This window comes from Saccopteryx bilineata, chromosome 6, assembly GCF_036850765.1.
Source record: "Saccopteryx bilineata isolate mSacBil1 chromosome 6, mSacBil1_pri_phased_curated, whole genome shotgun sequence".
NCBI classification, from domain to species: Eukaryota; Metazoa; Chordata; class Mammalia; order Chiroptera; family Emballonuridae; genus Saccopteryx; species Saccopteryx bilineata.
In genome coordinates this window covers 124108908-124131022 of record NC_089495.1, presented here as the reverse complement: position 1 = coordinate 124131022, position 22115 = coordinate 124108908, and the positions used below count along the sequence as shown (strand labels likewise).

The 22115-nt window shown below is 43.3% G+C and overlaps 2 long non-coding RNA genes and 1 other non-coding gene across 9 annotated transcripts; all 3 read right to left on the bottom strand.

Moving 5' to 3' along the window:
- Positions 1–5131: 5131 nt before the first annotated feature.
- On the bottom strand, positions 5132–10106 carry LOC136308463 (uncharacterized). 6 transcript variants are annotated; one of them, XR_010726108.1, is made up of 6 exons: positions 9699–10106; positions 9433–9586; positions 8918–8978; positions 7522–7567; positions 6788–6988; positions 5132–5795 (listed from the first exon to the last, which is right to left on the bottom strand). It is a non-coding gene; the product is annotated as an uncharacterized lncRNA (long non-coding RNA). The 6 variants fall into 6 exon arrangements; XR_010726104.1 differs by having other exon boundaries at positions 9528–9586; XR_010726106.1 differs by lacking the exon at positions 8918–8978 and adding an exon at positions 5871–5906 and having other exon boundaries at positions 9528–9586.
- Positions 9215–9399, bottom strand: LOC136309831 (small Cajal body-specific RNA 16). Its single transcript, XR_010726465.1, has one exon. It is a non-coding gene; the product is annotated as a small Cajal body-specific RNA 16 (non-coding RNA).
- Positions 10107–11092: 986 nt separating the features above from the next.
- On the bottom strand, positions 11093–12783 carry LOC136308464 (uncharacterized). 2 transcript variants are annotated; one of them, XR_010726110.1, is made up of 4 exons: positions 12711–12783; positions 12054–12173; positions 11675–11778; positions 11093–11551 (listed from the first exon to the last, which is right to left on the bottom strand). It is a non-coding gene; the product is annotated as an uncharacterized lncRNA (long non-coding RNA). The 2 variants fall into 2 exon arrangements; XR_010726109.1 differs by lacking the exon at positions 12711–12783 and having other exon boundaries at positions 12054–12464.
- Between the last annotated feature and the right edge of the window lie 9332 nt (positions 12784–22115).

Sequence of the window (22115 nt, the reverse complement as noted above, 5' to 3'; positions counted from 1 at the left end):
ACTCTGTCTCTATAAAAATAAATAAATAAATAAAATAAAAATCTTTTTTTTCTTTTACTAAAAACTCTCCTTGCCCCACCCTTCCGCCTATAAAAAGCTTCCCTTTATCTGACCTCTGGCGGTCAGATGGGATGCTGCCTAGTTCATGAATCACTTAATAAAGTAATTCTATTATCAAATGTACTCAATTGAATTTTGTCCTTTAACAGTAGATACTAAGTACCTACTTGTGGCTATTTTGTTCCTTTTAGAATATGTGAAGCAGTATATACTTCCAAGGCCACATACAAAATAAACGCTACAGAAAGGAACCCTCTGAACAGTTAGCTCCAGCACTCTCCTCCAGAGGGAGGCAATGAGACAATCTGATTAAACAGCCTTTACTTCTGTGTCATCCTTTCTTTCTTGGGATGACAGTTTAAATAGAATGGAGATAAAATATCATTTGGAGTGTAAAATGACACCTGTATACAATCATCTTCTAAAACTGGGGCCCATCCCCTGGCTGTTCCATTTCCCTTACCTGCGTGCGCGAGCATGCACGTGGGAGAACATGGGCAGAGGGGGCTGAGAACAAGGAATTAAATGGGAACCCCACATTGTGATGTTCAGAGACTGTGGAATGAAACCGGTCAGCAAAGGCCCTTGTCAGGGGGACTTCCGGTGTCACTGACAGGGTTGGGATGCTCTAAGCCTGAAAACCAACGCAACCATCCACACGTGCACAGCCTTTAGAAACACTGCAAAATGAGCCCGTGTGTTGCTAGCAAGAAAGCCGAGAGTAGCACCTTTAAGTCGCTGGAAATCACCCACGACCCTCAGTGGACGAGCTCATGACAAACACTGGTGTCCGTGGGCTGGGCAGCTCTGGTCTTGCTGCAGAGCGGCCTTCCTGCTTCCCTGGACTGTGTTGCTCTCTCTCTTTCCTGCTAGGTCTTCATTAACTGGGCATAAGAGAACGGATATACATACTTTGTTTTTAAAATACTTTAATACTTTTATATATTTTTAGCTTAAAATGAGCTGAATGAGACTCTTCATTTGATGTGGCTGTCAGAGTCAGGCACAGCCCTCATTTAAGCCCCAGCACTGAAGCTGAAGGGCTCTGGTAGGGGCTGTCCTGTGTCCCAGCCCTCTAGCTACAAAGTGGAGAACAGAATGACCACAGCCTGAGAAATCTGTTGAGTAAATGAGATGAAAGTGAATTACCAAGCCTCACCCAGTATAAGTCAAGTGGTGTTACTGGAAGCTGATTTTTTTGTAACTCTTTGTCGCCCCCTCCCTCACCCTCCTCCTCTCCACCCTCAGTCTATATAACTCAGGTGGCTGAATAAATTAAAATCTTCACTCCACCCTGGAATATGAAGTCACTAAAACCTGACACAGAGCAGCTGTTTTTCTCCAATACATAAGTAATCGATTTCCTGACAGTAAATTACATGCCTGGGGGTAAGTGAACTCTTGCAGGTGACACACAAACCACTGTTCCTGTGCAGAGTGGGACTGCTGGTGGACGCAGCACTCACTGGGGAGCTCAGCTGCCCTAGCGGTTTGGGGGGGGGGTAAGGGGAGGGGCTCAAGACTGAGGCCCAACAGATTTCTCTCCTTACTCCTTCGGATCTGAGTCACTTCAACTTCCCCTTCTTCAGGAGGGGAGCAGAGAGTAACTTCCTGGATTTCTAGCAAAATTAGATTTTAAAAGAAGCAGCTAAAAGGGTTCCAGAATGAGGGTTTGTTTTAGTTTCCACTACCCTTATCTGCCGAAAAGCAGTACCTACCAAAAGAATTCAAGGTCATAAGTTCCTCCTGAGGCTGGGACCACAACCTGGGAAGACTGAAGAAGTCCACACCAGATAAGAAACAGGCACTGTTACCAAACTAAGCCTGCACCTAAGTCCACTCTCCCTGTGTTGGGCAGAAAAAATATATTATGCTCACTTTGTTAAAGATGGCACTGCCCATGTGGAAGCCTGTCACCCAGGTGATAATATTAGTTGCCTTTCTTGCTTGTGATGGGTGTGATTATGTTAATATGTGTTGGACGAGGGCTTTCACGCCAAAAGGTTTTAAAAGGAAGAGAGAATATGTTGTTCCAGGGGAAGAGCGATTACGTTCTAGGAGGAGCCCATGCTGTAGGAGAGCAGAGAAAGGCCATGTGGAGGAGAGGAGGAGCAGCCAAGATGGTGGAGCGCTGAAGGAGAAGCCAGTTTGTGCAGAGAGAAGGAGATGGGGAACAGAGGTGATTAAGTCTGGTGAGCTAGAAACCTTTGATTCTAGGAAACTTGGATAAGTCTGTAGCTTTGTGAGTACTGTGTGTGTTTTGGAGCCCAGTGTGTGTTTTTACTTGCCCACCGGGTGCAAGCTAGGATTAAAGGTAATGGCCCACCAGTTCTTGGCTCCATTGTTTCATTACCATCTGTCCGAATCTAATGCAAACCTGCATAGGCCAGGCGGCTGTGATGGTGGCGGTGGCCACTGGCTTTACACCCTGTGAGAAATACAGAGCAAATTACAGGGCCCTCCTTCACTCCTTGGTGAGGTCCCAGGACCACAGTGGCTGGAGCTGGTGGGAAAGGCAGAATTCCAGGCTCCAGCCCGGACCTGCTGCCCCAGAACCTGCATCTGACAGACTCAGGAGACTTGAGTTCACAGTTTGGGAAACGATAAACTGACAAAACTTTCATTTATGTTCTTAGAACCAAAACGCAACAGGATGGGCCTTTTTGGCCAAGTCATCAGGTATTTGACCAAGACAGGAAATGATGTCTAGGTCACAAAGAAAAAGCATAAAATAAAATCTGGTCTAAACTAGGCTTGGGACAGAGCCACTTTCGCCTGATAGAATTCTTAAACTCTTTCTGGGATAAGACTGGCATTGCTGATATACTTGTCAGTTTTCTGGGAAACCAGTTTCTGACCCAGCCAGCCAGCCGATTGTCAGGACCTTTAGCCAGTGGTTCTTCATGCATTTAGTCTAACAGCAATAACCTGTCCTTTATATACTTTCCTACAGAATCTCCCTACCTAAAAACATACTTCTGAATTGGCCTACTGGGGCCTCTCCCATGGCATCCAAGGGAACAAAATTTTAACACATACTTGTAACTGAATTGTCTGAAGTCTTCTTTCCCTCATCTAAGAAAAAATTGGAATGGCTAGATACTGGCTGTGGCTGACCTTGTGTAAAGTTACACCGAGGCTACCAGGGAATGTGGGTATTAGTGAGAGGTTCAAATAAGCTCAGCCAGGAAACAGCAAGATGACTGAGAGTGAACAGAAAGGGAATGCAGAGCAGCAGCAGAGTTGGGTGCTGGGGAACTCTGCTACGTGCAGGACATAAACACTGAATGCAATCTAGACAGAAACAGTTACACAGGGCTGTTTCGGGAGGATGGGAAAGGGGAAGCAGAGGGGAGGTCAGTGGGAGCTCAGCCTGAATCCACCAGAAAGGAGGTCAGCTGGCAAAAGTTAAGATGAGACCAAAGGAGCAGCACATGGGCTGTGCTCAGAGGTAGGGAGACAGTGAACTTGGAAGACTGAACCAGGCGAACGGAAAACTACCTGTGCGGAGGACTATGGGGAGTGGGGTGGGTGGGGCAGAGGACTACTCAGTGTCAGCCTCTTCATCCTACAAACTTTTAAAAACTAGTGCATTGCCTAGAGCATCGGACTGGGATGCAGAGGACCCAGGTTCAAGACCCCGAGGTCGCCAGCTTGAGCGTGGGCTCATTTGGTTTGAGCAAAAGTTCATCAGCTTGGACCCAAGGTCGCTGGCTTGAGCAAGGGGTTACTCGGTCTGCTGAAGGCCTGCAGCCAAGGCACATATGAGAAAGCAATCAATGAACAACTAAGGTGTCGGAACGAAAAACTAATGATTGATGCTTCTCATCTCTCTCCGTTCCTGTCTGTCCCTGTCTATCCCTCTCTCTCACTCTCTGTCTCTGTAAAAAATAAAAAAAAACCCAAAACCACAAAACAAAAAAAACACACAAAAAAACTAGTGCATTATTACTTTGGGGGGAAAACCATAAACAAATATCAAGCAGTGATTACACATAGTTAAAATGATCGAAGAAATAACTTTCAAATAGCCAAAGTAATTTGGAACAAAGATAGTACATTACTGAAGGCACTTATGGGAGCTCTGCCCATAACTCACATGGGCACACAGGTCAGAGTTTGACTTAAATATACTTGCTGGGGACAGCCAGCTTCTGGTAAAACCCAAGTCTTGGTGGTTATTTTTGTTTGCTTGTTTGTTTTGTGACAAAGACAGAGAGAGGGACAGACAGACAGGAAGGGAGAGAGAAGCATCAATTCTTTGTTGCGTAGTCTCCTTAGTTGTTCATTGATTGCTTTCTCATATGGCTGCAGCAGAAAAAGCGACCCCTTGCTCAAGCCAGCAACCTTGGGCTCAAGCCAGCGACCCTGCACTCAAGCTGGTGAGCCTGTGTTCAAGCCAGATGAGCCTGCGTTCTAGCTGGCGACCTCAGGTTTCAAACCTGGGTTCTCCGTGTCCTCGTCCTATGCTCTATTATTCACTGTGCCACCACCTGGTCAGGCTTGGTTTGGTTAATGAGAAATTTGTTGTTCAAAGAAAGAATGAGTCTTATTTTTATTTATTTATTTATTGGCAGAGACAGAGAGAGTCAGAGAGAGGGACAGACAGGGACAGACAGGAAGGGAGAGAGATGAGAAACATCAGTTCTTCATTGCGGCTCCTTAGTTGTTCATTTATTGCTTTCTCATATGTGCCTTGACCGGGGGGGCTACAGCAGACCGAGTGACCCCTTGCTCAAGCCAGCGACCTTGGGTCCAAGCTGGTGAGCCTTGCTCAACCCAGATAAGCCCACGCTCAAGCTGGTGACCTTGGGGTCTCAAACATGGGTCCTCCACATCCCAGTCCAATGCTCTATCCACTGTGCCACCACCTGGTCAGGCAGAATGAGTCTTATTTAATTCCACACAGCAGTCTCAATGTTCTGACGGTGGCTGCAGTTCCAAAGCAGTGTTGTGTGACCAGCACAACGGCATGGCTGACAGGCCTGAGACACGCGACTTTCCAACCACTTCAATTAAATTTGCAATAGAAGAACTAGTTTTCTGCTATAGTTATATAACTCTGGAAAAATATTAGAACAAATAACTGTTTTAAATGCATTCATTAAGTGTAACCATGTAAAACCAAAACATGTTTTCTTTTTTTTTTTTTTTTAACAAGAATCAGAGAGAGAGAGAGAGAGAAGGATAGACAGGGACAGACAGACAGGAATGAAGAGATGAGAAGCATCAATCATTAGTTTTTCGTTGCGCATTGCGACACCTTAGTTGTTCACTGATTGCTTTCTCATATGTGCCTTGACTGTGGGCCTTCAGCAGACCGAGTAACCCCTTGCTGGAGCCAGCAACCTTGGGTCCAAGATGGCGAGCCTTCTGCTCAAACCAGATGAGCCCGCGCTCAAGCTGGTGACCTCGGAGTCTCGAACCTGGGTCCTCTGCATCCCAGTCCAACGCTCTATCCACTGTGCCACCACCTGGTCAGGCCAAAACAGGCTTTCACCTTGTAAAGATTATAAGAAAATGTACTTTTTGTAGTCCCCTGGATAGCAGTTTAAATTATTTAAACAAAATGTACTTTTTGTTGGAATAACAAGTACACAGTTCCTCCGAGGTGGAAACAGGCAGGAGTACAGGCAATGGATGACTTCATGACGGAGGTATGCACGGCCTCCAAGGGATAGAGGTCCTTGCCAGTCAGACCCAGGCAAACAACTGGGCAGTCTCGCTGGCTTCACCTATAAGGTAGAGGGCACAGGGTCAGTTGCAGGAACTTTACCAGTCAGATCCAAATGTGTTTCCATGTCACTTACCTCAGTTAGGATTCAACAGCTGCTTCCTCCAGCTGCCTATGCACAGATCGGGAATCAGCTCAAAGGGTAAATTTGTTAGCACAGACAAGAAATAGGTACATACTTCTAATGTAACCTACTCTGTTAGGGGGAAAATGGATCCTAAAATATGAGAGGAAAATGAGCCACTGACCCTACTCACTGTAAAAGCCAAACTTTCCTACAAGGCTTCACAAGACCTGGTCTCCAGTCCCCTCAGAAAACCCCCTTGTTACCCTGGCCAGACAGCTCAGTTGGTTACAGTATCATCCCAATATGCAATATGCCTGGTCAGGGCACATACAGAAACAGATTGATATTTTTCTCTCTCTCTCTGAAATCAATAAATAAAAATATTTAAAGAAAAACAAAACCCTCTTGTTCACACTCCTTCATACTGGCTGGACTGGCTCCCTTTGCACTGGCTTGTATACTCTTTCAGGCTATCACATGATTTACTCCCTTACCTTAGGATCTGGGGCCTTTCCTGACTGCCTTAACTAAAACTGCCCCCCAACCCTAGCCCTGTGGTTTCCTTTTTCCCAGAGCCGTCATATTATCTGGAAGGGAAGCCCAGTGCGGCCAGCAGTGAGTGTGCAATTTGACATCTGTTTAATCCATCAGAAGCTGTCAGCCAAGCTCATAAACCAGAGAACATTTCACACTTCACTAGAATTACACTTCCAGAGTGGTAATCCTTTCTCCAGTTCAATAGCGCTTTTCTAATGGATAACAATCAGCAATCTAAACCACATTGGCTTGAACCTTTGTCAGGTCTTGATACATACCTTTCAATTTCAAGTATGAGCAATGTTCTGACTGCCCTTAAATCCTTTTAAACCCTTAATATAGCACCTGGGACTTCAAATATTGGGAAAGTGTTACACTGGACTCCTTACCAAAAAAATCTTTCACATTGAGTAAAAGCAGCTGTTGTCACCAGCAATGACTGTCGATGAAAAGTTCCAGTAGAATGTGCTCTTATCCCCAAGCACCACGTGCATGGCTGTGTCCCATGACCGCATTTGGTTCAGCTGGTCCATATGACAAAACAAACACTTCCAAGGAACTGTATGTGACTGGGACACACTGGCAGATTCCTAAGAAACAGCCCAACCAGGCAGATTAACTTTCTGCATAACTTGCCAATGAAATAAGGTCTCCGCTAAATTACAAAACAAAAACAAAAAAAAACCCCTTCAACCTCCCGCCCCCCCTCCCCCCAAAAACCACTTTGTACCAAGTTACAAAAGAGAACAGTCTGGTGTAAGATTGCATCCTCTAGTGGACAAAGAGAGAAGTTCAAGATCTTGATGTAACTTTTTTTTTTTTTTTTTTTTTTTTTTTTGGACAGAGAGACAGGGATAGGCAGACAAGAAGGGAGAGAGACGAGAAGCATCAACTCATAGTTGTGGCACTTGAGTTGTTCATTGATTGCTTTGACTCCATTTACTTATAACTTATATCCATAAAAAACAGAGCCTTATGCAGGTCAGCATTAAAAAATTATGTGGTTAACAATTAAACCAAACAAGCCTGGAAGGTCTGAAAACAAAACAGTAACATTCAGGCACAGAGAACCAGGCAGAAATGGAATCACCCAGTACATACACAAATCTTCCAGTGAACTCACCTGCAAAGAAGGCACCCTTTACAGTCTTCATTCTACTTCAGGAAGCCTGAACATCCAGAGAATTCACAACTGTTAGTGCTAAAGTACTCTCCAAAATCTAAAACCTACCTTCCACCTAGAACACGATGTGGAAAGTGCCCCATAGTGACCGTACTTCAATCAGCCCCTCCTCTTTCCAAGTCTTCGGGTCCCTAACTCTGAAGGCCGGTCCCTTCCACTTCAAAGCAATCCTAACTTATCCTTTCCAGGCTGTAATGTGCACACCACCACCTGGGGCCTTCCTCAGAAACCTCTCTGTAACAAAACCACAATAAATCTGAACTCTGACAAGCTTCCCCCCACTTTTCATTTTATTATTTTTTTATTACCTAACACCAACCTATTTATCCCTATATCTTCTTTCCCTTCCTCTAGCCATGTGTCTTCCTAGTTTGTCCCCAACTCCTGAACTCCACATACCCTCTCAAGCGCTTCAATGATTCCTGACTTTTGTCTCATGTTTCACCAGCTGGTACCTCTGAAATTGCTCCTTCTCGATGTTCCAGAACTCACTGCAGTCTACCTCTTCAGATCTACGCCCCTTATCACCAGTAACTACTTTTCTTTACAACCCCTCCAAGCCACGGACATCATGCTCTGACCACTCAAGATTTACTTAGAAGTGCATAAGATGTCACTCCTCAGTCTATGTCCAGCGACAAAAACAGGTAATGATGGGAGAAGGAAGAATGCTGCCTCCCGAGGACCAAGAAAATAAAAATCAAGGTTCCACAAGCAGTCACTCGTGTGAGACAGGAGGAATCAACACGAGCACTCTTCCCAGAGTGAAATCCATCTCAGCTTTTACCCAGGAAGGAATGAAGTACAGGAGATTTAAAAGGGAACCTGCATTGTCACGATTCCCATACAGGAGTCACCACTCCATTCAATACAATACACTGTCCAACACAGCAGCCACTCCATTTAAATTAAAATTTAAAAGCAAATTCCTCAGGGGTACCAGCCACACTGCAGGTGCTCAATAGCTACATGTGGCTTGTAGCTGCTCTACTGAACTGTGGGGATACAGACCATTTCCACCATTGCAAAATGTTCTATTAGACAGCATTGTTCTGCAAAAAGTGTCCTTTTGAAATTACAGATTTTTGCACACCATCCTCTTGTTTAACACCGATAATGACCTCCCATAGTCTTAGGAAAGACCAAAATGCTCCCATGAGCCAGAGGCTCTGTGTGATCTGGCCCTTCCCCACCTTTTCAGCTTTGTCCCACATCATTTTCCACCTTGTTTTCTCGGCTACAATGGCCTTTCAGTTCCCCCACTAGCCACAATTACTAGACCACTAGGCCTTTGCACATGCTGCTCCCCTGGCCTTCCCACCAAACACCTACTTACCCTTCAGAGTCCAGCTCAGGGATCCCATCCTCAGGGATGATTTCCAGTCTATACCAGCCTCCTAGTGATACATGTTCTCAGAAAACTGTGCTCTCCTTCAGAGCTTTTACCACCCTCTTTAGTGTGATCCCTTCATCTAGTCTCTTCAAATCACTGAGAACAAGAGGCCCAGGTGTTTTGTTTATCTGTATCCTTAACAATTAGCATGGTGGTACGTGGCCAATACTTTGGTTAGATTTTTGAAATCGACTTGCTCCCTGGTACTAACTACATCAGGCTTCTTCTTTCAGTAATAGATCTTGTCTGCAGTATCATACATGATCATTAAACTGCTGCTAGAATGTTCACACCTGTTACTGCAAATTCAAAACCCAGTAAAAGCTTCTGGGGAATTTACTTTAGGTCAGGATAGGGCTCACTGGTACCAGGCTGCACCCATTACTAGGCAGATTCAGCAACACAGGAGCCTTTCCCCAGACCATATTTGTGATATTTCGTCTCCATGCTTGACATACCTGGACATCCCCAAACTTAGGTCACTCCCAATGTTCCCATCGAGGTTGAGCGGGAGGCAATGATCGCTGTATGCGTTCCAAAATCTAAAACCTACCTTCCACCCAGATTGCCCCAATCGCCGCGGTTGGCGACTTCTCATTTTCCGAGGAAATCCTGGGAAAAGAGGGTAATAAGAAGGGCAAGTCTCATTCAATGTTTACCAGGAACCCGCGCTGAATAAACAGCCGGGGACCCCTAGGCTGCCGCGCTTCCTACAACGGCTCACCTCAACTTGGGTGCCTGAGTCGGACCAAGTGCCCTCTGCCTCCTCCGTCCAAGTGCCAGTTACTATGCCGTGAGCCGTTCGGTTCCTGAAGTCCGGGCTCCGCAGAAGGGACTCCGGCCTTCGGTAGAGTTTTGTTACCACCCCGGGGCGGGGCCCGAAGCCGCAAGCCAGCGCCGATGGCAGCGAAAGGCCCGCGTCACCGTGCGGGCCAGAGGCAGGCGACCAGCCAGAGCTGAGCGAGAATCTCTGGTCGGATACAACAGAGCACGTGCCGCGCCCCCACACTTTCACAACCCCGGGACCACCGAAATCGAAGAACACAAGCACTGCCGTCCGGAAGTGACGGCTTAGCATAGCGGCGGCAGCTAGCGGATTGCCTTCGTCCTTGAAACTAGGTCCTCCAGGCCGTCTTAAAGGGGCCGCAGACGGTGAGATGTTTTAAGAGAGATGAGCGCCTAAGCGGGAGGGGAGAGCCCTATGGGAAGCAGAAGAGACACCGTCTGCTAGGTTCATGGAACTATGCATGCATCATCCCTTTACTCCTCGCGCGACCCTCAGAAGGGAGTAGGTACAAAGATCACTCCCGTTTTCCAAGTGAGAAAACCGGTGCACCAGAGAAGTTGAGTTATTTTCCCAAGCTCCGCCAGCCAAGACTTGGCAGCGCCAGGTTCAAACCTGTGCTCTTTTCACCACCCCAGGTGGCAGGAAGGAGAGAGCTCAGGACGGGGGTTATTTGAAGGTGAAGGCTGACTTCTTGCCTATTGGGACATCTGCTGGAAATCCTATTCTGCCAAAAATTGAGCATCTGATAAGTTCCCTACATCTCAGTGGTTTAGTGGGCAGCAGAGGAAGCAAGGAGCACCATTGCTACTTTGCATCTAACGACACAACCAGGGAAGAATTTGCTGGAGCTGAGGAAATATCAGAATCTTTGAAGTTATGTGATCATCACCTTCCTTGACTTGAACACTATCATCAGCCCTCTACTTTCTACAGTGGCAGCCACAAACCAGCAGTCTTGCATTCTTCCTTTAAGTGGGTCAGGCACTCTTCGGTTAGCCACAGGCGCCCGCCCCCCCCCCCCCCCATTGTATCACATCCACTGTTCCCAAGCCAGAGGGACTCGGGAAATCCTGACCTTCACCTTACACATCACATCATGCTGGAAGCGTCCCTGTCCCCCAGCCTTCCTTTCACAGGGCCCATGTAGAAACACTACTTTGAAATTAAGGTTGTTAGATAGAATACAGAATAGTTTGTTAGTTTGAATTTCAGATCCACAACAAATAATTTTTTTAAGTATAAGTGTGTCCCATGCAATAATTAGGAATATAGTTGTAAGGTATTTTTCCCCACCGAGGAAGAAGGAAGGGGCGTAGCCACGAAGTGTGGATAAGTAAAAGCTTTATTTAGTACAGAGTGCATCCCACCTGACGAGGTTCCCTGGTCTGGAGGACACAGAGGCCAGGAAAGTCGCACGGATAAAACTGCGTGGGAGATATTTAAAGGGTCCCTAGGGTGGTCGAGCTAATATGACGTGGTGAAATCTCACTGCCTGGCAGACGGTCACTCTTTTCCAAAGGGCTCCTGGGAAGTTTCTTTTGGTGTGCATGGTTGTGGGCAGCTCTAGCCAAAGTTCCCAGGTCTGGGTTCCTCACAGGACCTCCCCCCATTGCTGACCACCTTACATTCCGATCTTTTGTGTTAATTAGGGGCGCTGTTTATTTGTCTGGCTACTTCCTGCTGATTAGGGGCTTCGTGGGGAGGAGAGATGGGAAGGTGGTGGCTTTGACTGGAGTCGGGAGGAACAGCTGTTAGACCTGTTAGACTAGAGAAACTTCGTGGATGTGGTTCTGTAAGGATTTAAAAAAGAGGAGCAAATATGATTAGAAGAAGATTTAGGATAGAGGCAGCCTAGGTAAGAATGGGTGGCTGCCATTAGGAGTTAAGCAGGTTGTAGGAGGACAGATTCTTACTTAATTTTTCTCACAGATAGTTGAGGAGATTGAAGCTTCTTTTATCAGCCCAGTCTTACTGAACAGCATAGCTCCCTGCTTCAGCTCACTCTGGTGGCAGGTTCCTGGTGGGAGGGACAGAAGCAACGGGAGGGTCTGCAGGGCCCAACCTTTTGGCGAGCTGGAGATAGGTAGGGCCCAGTGGCAGTGGTTCTGTCAGCGGTCCTGTATAGGGCCAAGCTTGAGGCCAAATTGCATGTCAGGAGTGGCGTACAAAGGGGAAAGGAAGGGGTCCCATCCATTCCCATAACCGAGACCTGTGAGGGAACTAGAAGTCCAGAGTGTGAGGGCAAAACAGAGAAGGCAGCTCTCGTGTCCACAAGAAATGAGATGGACTTACCTGACCCTGGGTTCTCCGAGTCCAGGCCGTGTCCTAGGAGTTTGAACAACGGGCCCGCCTGGATGTCTTGGCCTTCCATTTGGGTATTTTGTCCTCCACGTAGAGGTGCTGAGGAAAAGCCTGTTGCCCAAAGGGACAATCATTCCACCAGTGACCAGGCTGCTTGCAGTCAGGATCAGGACAGGGCTCAGTGGGTGGTCGCGGGCAGGGACACTGCTGGGACCAATGGCCCTCCTTGCCACACTTAAAGCAACTGCTGGTGGGATTCCTCTTTTGCCGGGGTCCAGCCCCGGGGGGAATCCAGGGGTCCCACAGGAAGAGATGGCGTCAGCGCGAATCGAGTGAGAGAGCTGAATTCTTTATTTTCTCTTTATTCTCTCATTAGCATTTACTGCCAGGCATCTCTGCCAAATGCTGGTCTAGCTTTCTTTTTATACACACACACACTAAGTTACAATCACATGGTATTTTGAATACATTGATTAATCATTGTTTTTGTTTCACTATGGTTACATATTTCCAGGTAACAGTTAATTCATATCTATAAGCTATAAATCAGGTGGTAAATCATTCAAAGTACAGTTATACAATAACTTGAATAGCAATAACAATATTGGTACAAACTTCTAAAAGATTAGTACTAATTAATAACTCTACCTTACTGTTGTTGTGAGTCTGGGGCGCAGAGAGAGAGATTAGCAGACGAAATCATCAAGGACTAGCAAAGGACCACCGCTTGCTCAGGCAAATGGCCCTGAGTTCATGCAGTGTCCTAATTATTCACAAGACTTCAAAAGGCTTGTTTACTGAGAAATTGGCATAACATCAAGAGTAACTTTTGCTTAAAGATACATAAAGTGCACCTGCAAGATAGCTTAGTAGCAACATAATATCAGAAGGCATTAATTGCTATTGCTTCTATGGATTCCACCACATTCCTCTCCTTATCTGAAGGGATAACCTTGGAAAGTACAAATATTTTATGAGAATATTTTACTGAGAAAAGCCCAGCAACTGCCTTTAGTCACATAGACCTGTTTCAGTGACCCGCCTTCAAGTCACAAAACAATTCTCTTAGCAAAACATTCTTTTCTTGTTGGCTGTGTTCCCATCCAAGGCCATGCAATGGATTATTCCACTACACCTTACCTAAGATTCTATTGTCTAGTCAAATTTTATTTATTTACTATATTCATACACTAGTTAAGTTCTAACTTTATTCTTCTCAGAGTGTTCCACCACCTGCAGGTCAGGTATGCAAGAAGAAAGGAAAGTTTCTCTACTTTACCACATGAAAAGGCTAGGGAGGTAAAGTGATGAATTAAGTGAAGGCTGAAAGGTGCTCTGTGTATAGTTACTGTTTCCTACCTATTCATAAGTCACAATCTATTCTTTCTAACATGACTAATAAGAAGAAATTCTCCTACAAACTTAACCCTTTACGAGGGATATCATAGCCAGCCTCTTATGTCTATGAGCCCAGTTCAAGGGGCTTACAGGCTTTTCTGTGGAACTCACACCCTCTGTCTCATTTCCAAAGAAATTACTACGAATCTACAGGGAAAGCACAGTACTATTATCCCTGTGCCATAAATAATAGCACACACCCAGAAAAGGGGGGATATAAGGCCAGATTAATTCAAAAGATCAAAGGGGGAAGTATCGTTGTGCCTTTCCTTTGTGGTGACTTTGTCAACCCGCAGCCATTGGTCTTCACTGTGGTGACTTTGTCAACCAGCAGCCATTGGTCTTCTCTGCTGTGACTTTGTCAATCAGCAGTTTTTGATCTTCTTCTGCTGTGACCTTGTCAGCCAGCAGTTGTGGATCTTCTGCTGTGACCTTGTCAGCCAGCAGTTGTTGATCGGCTCCCAACACTCTTTGTGGCTTGGACTTGGGTTGGGCACTTCCTGAGCCTTGCTCCTATTGCTCTGCTGGCCTCAGGGCTGCCACAAGAGCCTGGGTTTGGAGTGTTACCTTCTGCTGTATGCGAGCCTGGTGAGTAGCCTTGGCCTGTTTCTCCGGACCATTAAAAACTTTAAATGTCATGTTCACAGGTCTCAGATAGGGGTTTGTGGTTTAGAATAAAAGGAGGGGGGCTCCTGGGGAGCCCAGCACCCAGATCTGGCCAGAAACACCAGAGCCAGAGGCAGGATAGGGCCAGGCCTTCCTGTAAGAAGATTAGGGTTGGGCATCCTGCAAACCGGTGTAAGGGCCAATGGCAGGCTGAGAATAGCCTGACAGAGGAGCTAAAGAACACAGAGGAGAAGGGAGGGGCCCCTGGCCAGCTGGGGAGGAGAAAGAGAGTCTGGTATATGCGGGTGAATGTGAAACAGGATCCTGAGAAGGGAGGGGAGGGAGCTCTTGGAGGGAAGAGACCCAAGCGGAAGAGGTCCACAGGGGGACCAGAAAGGGGTCCCGAGAGAGGGGTGCCCCCGGGGGTCAGGCAGGAGGGGGAGAGAGTAAGGGGTCGGGCGAAGGTGGAAAGATCAAGAGTGGAGGGTTTAGGTGAGGTTTCTCTGGCCAAAAAGGGCCTGTGCCATGTAGCAGGCGGCACAGAGTATAGGACGGGAGCATGAATAACTAGAAGCCTTGAATGTAAGGGATCTCCAACCAGTTCCCAGTTCTTTTGGCGATAGTTAAATTGGTGAGGGTGTTAAAACCAAAAGTCCCTTCAGGAGGCTACCTGGTTTGATTATCCAGTGGGTTCTGTGGCCTGGCCACAGCAGAGAAGAACAGTTTCTTCTTCTTTAGGGAGGGAGAGATTTTGGATAAGGCAACTCCAGGAGTGTTTTTGGATTAGGTTTAGATTCCTGTACCCCCACAGCCATCCTCAGTTCTTGGAGTGGTCAGAGTTCAGCATTGGCTTCCTGCAACTCAAGCTCTGGCCATAGGATGGATAAGTAAAGTGGATGTGCTCGGGACATCTCCATGGGCACACACGCACTCGGAACAAAATGGAAAAGAGGTCCCTGACGCAGCTGCAGTTTTGGACAGGGAGTCTCGGCAGAAAGAACTGAGGGGAGGCTGGAGGCGGGGGACTTACCGCACCGTGTGCCAAAGTGGGTGGAATGTGAGGAGTCCTGGTTCTTTCTTGTAGGGGAAAGGGAGAGAGCTTCTGACTCCTCCCGGGTTTCGGCACTAAATGTAAGGTATTTTTCCCCGCCGAGGAAGCAGGAAGGGGCGTAGCCACAAAGTGTGGATAAGTAAAAGCTTTATTTAGTACAGAGCACTTCCCACCTGATGAGGTTCCCTGGTCCCGGGAACAGAGGCCAGGGAAGTTGCATGGATGAAACGGTGTGGGGGATATTTAAAGGGACTCTAGGGTGGTCGAGCTAATATGATGTGGTGAAATCTCACTGCCTGGCAGACGGTCCCTGTTTTCCAAAGGGACTCCCAGAAAGTTTCTTTTGGTGTGCATGGTTGTGGGCAGCTCTAGCCAAAGTTCCAGGGTCTGGGTTCCTCACGTGACCTTCCCCCATTGCTGACTACCTTACAACAGTTATACTAAAAAATTATCCATTGTGGATCTGAAATTCCAACTTAATTGGGCAACCTGTTTTTGTTTTTGTTTTTTTTTTTATATAATTTTATTTTTTTAATGGGGTGACATCAATAAATCAGGATACATATATTCAAAGATAACAAGTCCAGGTTATCTTGTCGTTCAATTATGTTGCATACCCACCACCCAAAGTCAGATTGTCCTCTGTCACCTTCTATCTTGTTTTCTTTGTGCCCCTCCCCACCCCCTATCCCTCTCCCATTCCCCCCTCCCCCCCGTAACCACCACACTCTTGTCAATGTCTCTTAGTTTCAGTATTATGTCCCACCTACGTATGGAATAATACAGTTCCTGGTTTTTTCTGATTTACTTATTTCGCTTCGTATCATGTTATCAAGATCCCACCATTTTGCTGTAAATGTTCCGATGTCATCATTTCTTATGGCTGAGTAGTATTCCATAGTGTATATGTGCCACATCTTCTTTATCCAGTCATCTATTGATGGGCTTTTTGGTTGTTTCCATGTCCTGGCCACTGTGAACAATGCTGCAATAAACATGGGGCTGCATGTGTCTTTACGTATCAATGTTTCTGAGTTTTGGGGATATATACCCAGTAGAGGGATTGCTGGGTCATAAGGTAGTTCTATTTGCAGTTTTTTGAGGAACCACCATACTTTCTTCCATAATGGTTGTACTACTTTACATTCCCACCAACAGTGTATGAGGGTTCCTTTTTCTCTACAGCCTCTCCAACATTTGCTATTACCTGACTTGCTAATAACAGCTAATCGAACAGGTGTGAGGTGGTATCTCATTGCCGTTTTGATTTGCATTTCTCTAATAGCTAAAGAAGATGAGCATCTTTTCATATATCTGTTGGCCATTTGTATTTCTTCTTGGGAGAAGTGTCTATTCATATCCTCTTCCCATTTTTTTATTGGATTGTTTGTTTGTTTGTTGTTGAGTTTTATGAGTTCTTTGTATATTTTGGATATTAGGCCCTTATCTGAGCTGTTGTTTGAAAATATCATTTCCCATTTAGTTGGCTTTCTGTTTATTTTGTTATCAGTTTCTCTTGCTGAGCAAAAACTTCTTAGTCTGATGTAGTCCCATTCATTAATTTTTGCCTTCACTTCTCTTGCCATTGGAGTCAAATTCATAAAATGCTCTTTAAAACCCAGGTCCATGAGTTGAGTACCTATGTCTTCTTCTATGTACTTAATTGTTTCAGGTCTTATGTTTAGATCTTTGATCCATTTTGAGTTAATTTTTGTACAGGGAGAGAGACTGTAGTCCAGTTTCATTCTTTTGCATGTGGCTTTCCAGTTTTCCCAGCACCATTTATTGAAGAGGCTTTCTTTTCTCCATTGTGTGTTGTTGGCCCCTTTATCAAAAATTATTTGACTATATATATGTGGTTTTATTTCTGGACTTTCTATTCTGTTCCATTGGTCTGAGTGTCTATTTTTCTGCCAATACCATGCTGTTTTGATTGTCGTGGCCCTATAATAGAGTTTGAAGTCAGGTATTGTTATGCCCCCAGCTTCATTCTTTTTCTTTAGGATTGCTTTGGCTATTCGGGGTTTTTTATAGTTCCATATAAATCTGATGATTTTTTGCTCTATTTCTTTAAAAAACGTCATTGGAAGTTTGATGGGAATTGCATTAAATTTGTATATTGCTTTGGGTAATATAGCCATCTTGATTATATTTATTCTTCCTAGCCAAGAACAAGGTATATTCTTCCATCTCATTATATCTTTTTCGATTTCCCTTAACAATGGTTTATAGTTTTCATTATATAAGTCCTTTACATTCTTTGTTATGTTTATTCCTAAGTATTTTATTTTTTTTGTTGCAATCGTGAAGGGGATTATTCTTTTGAGTTCCTTCTCAGTTGTTTCATTGTTGGCATATAGAAAGGCTATTGACTTCTGTATGTTAATTTTGTATCCTGCGACCTTACTGTATTGGCTTATTGTTTCTAGTAGTCTTTTTGTGGATTCTTTGGGGTTTTCGATGTATAGGATCATATCATCTGCAAAAAGTGATACCTTTACTTCTTCTTTTCCGATATGGATGCCTTTTATTTCTTTGTCTTGTCTGATTGCTGTGGCGAGAACCTCTAGTACCACATTAAATAAGAGTGGAGAGAGTGGACAACCCTGTCTTGTTCCTGATTTAAGGGGGAAAGCCTTCAGTTTAGTGCCATTTAATATGATGTTAGCTGATGGTTTATCATATATGGCCTTTATCATGTTGAGATATTTTCCTTCTATACCCATTTTGTTGAGAGTCTTAAACATAAAATTGTGTTGTATTTTATCGAAAGCCTTTTCTGCATCTATTGATAAGATCATGTGGTTTTTGTTCTTTGTTTTGTTGATATGGTGTATTACGTTAACCGTTTTACGTATGTTGAACCATCCTTGAGATTCTGGGATGAATCCCACTTGATCATGATGTATTATTTTTTTAATATGTTGTTGTATTCGATTTGCTAGTATTTTGTTTAGTATTTTAGCATCTGTATTCATTAGAGATATTGGTCTGTAGTTTTCTTTTTTTGTGCCATCCTTGCCTGGTTTTGGGATGAGGGTTATGTTGGCCTCATAAAATGTGTTTGGAAGTATTGCTTCTTCTTCAATTTTTTGGAAGACTTTGAGTAGAATAGGAACCAAGTCTTCTTTGAATGTTTGATAAAATTCGCTGGTATAGCCGTCAGGGCCTGGACTTTTATTTTTGGGGAGGTTTTTAATGGTTTTTTCTATTTCTTCTCTACTGATAGGTCTGTTTAGGCTTTCTGCTTCTTCTTGACTCAGTCTAGGAAGGTTGTATTTTTCTAGGAATTTATCCATTTCTTCTAGGTTGTTGAATTTAGTGGCATAAAGTTTTTCATAGTATTCTACAATAATTCTTTGTATATCTACAGTGTCCGTGGTGATTTCTCCTCTTTCATTTTGGATTTTGTTTATATGAGTTCTTTCTCTTTTTTCCTTGGTAAGTCTTGCCAAGGGTTTGTCAATTTTGTTGATCTTTTCAAAGAACCAGCTTCTTGTTCTATTAATTTTTTCTATAGTTTTTCTGTTCTCTAATTCATTTATTTCTGCTCTGATTTTTATTATCTCCTTTCTTCGGCTGGTTTTGGGTTGTCTTTGTTCTTCTTTTTCTAGTTCCTTAAGGTGGGAAGTTAAGTGGTTCACTTGGGCTCTCTCTTGTTTGTTCATATATGCCTGAAGCGATATGAACTTCCCTCTTATCACTGCTTTTGCTGCATCCCATAGATTCTGATATGTCGTATTGTCATTTTCATTAGTCTGTATATATCTTTTGATCTCTGCACTTATTTCTTCTTTGACCCATTCATTTTTTAAAAGTATGTTGTTTAGTTTCCACATTTTTGTGGGATTTTTTTCCTCTTTTTTGCAGTTGAATTCTAGTTTCAAGGCTTTATGATCAGAAAATATGCTTGGTACAACTTCAATTTTTCTGAATTTGCTGATGTTGTTTTTGTGGCCCAACATATGGTCAATTCTTGAGAATGATCCATGTACACTGGAGAAAAATGTATACTCAGTCACTTTGGGATGAAATGTCCTGTAGATGTCTATCATATCCAGGTGCTCTAGTGTTTTGTTTAAGGCCACTATGTCTTTGTTGATTCTCTGTTTGGATGACCGATCTAGAGCCGTCAGCGGTGTATTGAGGTCTCCAAGTATGATTGTATTTTTGTCAGTTTTTGTTTTAAGATCAATAAGTAGCTGTCTTATATATTTTGGTGCTCCTTGGTTTGGTGCATATATATTAAGAATTGTTATGTCTTCTTGATTCAGTGTCCCCTTAGCCATTATGAAATGGCCATTTTTGTCTCTGAGTACTTTTCCTGTCTTGTAGTCAGCATTATCCGATATGAGTATTGCTACACCTGCTTTTTTTTGGATGTTATTTGCTTGGAGTATTGTTTTCCAGCCTTTCACTTTGAATTTGTTTTTATCCTTGTTACTTAGATGAGTTTCCTGTAGGCAGCATACAGTTGGATTTTCTTTTTTAATCCATTCTGCTACTCTGTGCCTTTTTATTGGTGAGTTTAATCCGTTTACATTTAGTGTAATTATTGACACTTGTGAGTTCCCTATTGCCATTTTATATCTTGCTTTCTGTTAGTTTCGTGTCTTGTTTGATCCTTCTCTTTTGTTTTTCTATCTTTTGTTTTTATTTGGTTGTATTCCATACATCTTTCCTCTGTTGCTATCTTTTTTATCTCATGTGCTTCTGTGGTGGTTTTTTCAATGGTGGTTACCTTTGAGTAATGAAAAGGGTCCCTACCCTGTTCATTGTAGCGAACTATTTTGTGAGTACTTTTGCACTCCATCGTCCTTTGCTACTGTTAATCTCCGTCTTCTCCCCCTCTTTCTTTTTGTTGTTGTCACAGTTTAAATTTGGTTTTATTGTGTTCTTCTTGGAGCTTTTACTTGTGGCTCTGTTTTTTTTTGTTCTTTGTATCTGATTGGAGAACCCCCTTTAGTATTTCCTGGAGTGGGGGTTTTCTCATGATAAATTCCCTCATCTTTTCTGTATCTGTGAATGTTTTTATTTCTCCTTCGTATTTGAAGGATAGCTTTGATGGGTATAGTATTCGTGGCTGAAAGTTCCTCTCTTTCAGGACTTTAAATATTGGGGTCCACTCTCTTCTAGCTTGTAGAGTTTCTGCTGAGAAATCTGATGATAATCTAATGGGCCTTCCTTTATATGTTGTATTCTTCTTTTCCCTGGCTGCCTTGAGAATTTTTTCTTTGCTGTTGGTTTGTGTCAATTTCATTATGATATGCCTTGGAGTAGGTTTGTTGGGGTTAAGAAAACTTGGAGTTCTGTTTGCTTCTTGAACTTGAGGCTTTAGTTCTTTCCACAGGCTTGGGAAGTTCTCATCTATTATTTGTTTGAGTATGTTCTCCATTCCATTTTCTCTCTCTTCTCCCTCTGATATACCTATTATTCTCATTTTTTTTAATTTTTGAGTCTCTTTCTTCTTCTCTCTGTTGTGCCTCAAGTTGCTTGTCTTCTATTTCACTAATCCTCTCTTCTATCTGACCTGTTCTATTAGCTAAGCTTGTTACTTCGTTTTTCAGCTCGTGAATTGAGTTTTTCATCTCTGTTTGATTTGTTTTTATAGTTTCAATTTCCTTGGACATATATTCTTTGTGTTCATTGAGTTGTTTTCTGAGCTCTCTATATTGCCTTTCTGTGTTTTCTTGTATATCTCGGAGGATTTTTAGGATTTCTATCTTGAATTCTCTGTCATTTAGCTCCAAGGTTTCCAATATATTAAATTTTTTCTCCATAGATTTTTCCTCATCTAGCTGTGTTACCTCTCTTTCTTTTGTATCCATGATATTCGATTTTCTCTTCCTTAATGGCATCTGAGGGTGGTTTTGTTGATAGTATTAATGAGATTTAATAAAGAATAAAAAGTTAAAAAAAATAAAAAATAAATAAAAAATCGAAAAGAGTTGTTTTTTTTTAAAAAAAATTAATAATGAAATAAAGAAAAATAAAATAAAAATTTTTTAAAAAAGGAAATTATTCCCCCCCTCCTTTTTTCCTCTCCTCTCCTCTCCCCTCTTTCTTGAGAAAATCTTGTGGTGGACTGTGAGTTATAACAAACAATGCCTGTGATGGAGGGCCTGAATTTGGGAAAAGTAATAAAGGGGCAAAAAAGAAAAAAAGAAAAAAAAAAGGAAAAAAAAAAAAGAAAAAAAAGAAAAAAAAAAGAGCGTATGGACCCACAAAAAGCAAATAAGGAAAAAATTTGGGTCAAGAATAAAATGATTTGCTTTTAGGTGTTGGTTGTCTAAGAGTTATGATGAGAGGAATAAGAGGAAAACGGAAAAATGGGGGGACAAATTAAAAACTTACTATTGTATTTAGTGGAACAAGAACTAGATAATATGGAGAGCCAGGGATGGGAGCACTGCTAGTGAGTTAAAAAGGTGAAGTAAAAACCCCCCAAAATGCCACAAACATAGGTTTGAGTCCCAGATAAGATAATTTGTTTGTTATTGAGGTTTGAATGAGAGGAGATGTAAAGGAGAAAGGAAGAAACTAATATAGAGGGAGAAAAGAAAGAGAGAGAGAGAAAAAAAAGAGGGAACCACTAAAAGAAGAAAAAAGAAAGGAGAGAGAGAGAGAGTTAAGGGTTTTGGAGTGCAACCCTCATAGAGAGAAAGGAAGAGAAGAGAAAAGATAATGGGAGATGTAACACTTATGGGTAGTGTAGTTCAAGGAGAGGAGAGAGTAAGACCAGTAGAGAGTTAATCGGCCAAATTGGAGGAAGAAAAAAAAAGTATCAAGAATGAAGATAAGAGAAACAAACGAACAAATATAATAAAATGGGATAGGTTATAAAGTCTGCAGATTATTCTTGACTTTGAGAGGTTATCTTCTTGCTTTTTCTTTTCTCTCCCTCTTCCTGGTCGGTGACTCTGTACCCCGGGTTCTGCCCCTTTGGCACGCTCAGGTAGAGGCTTGCAGTTGATGAGTCTCTATGGCAATGTCATGTA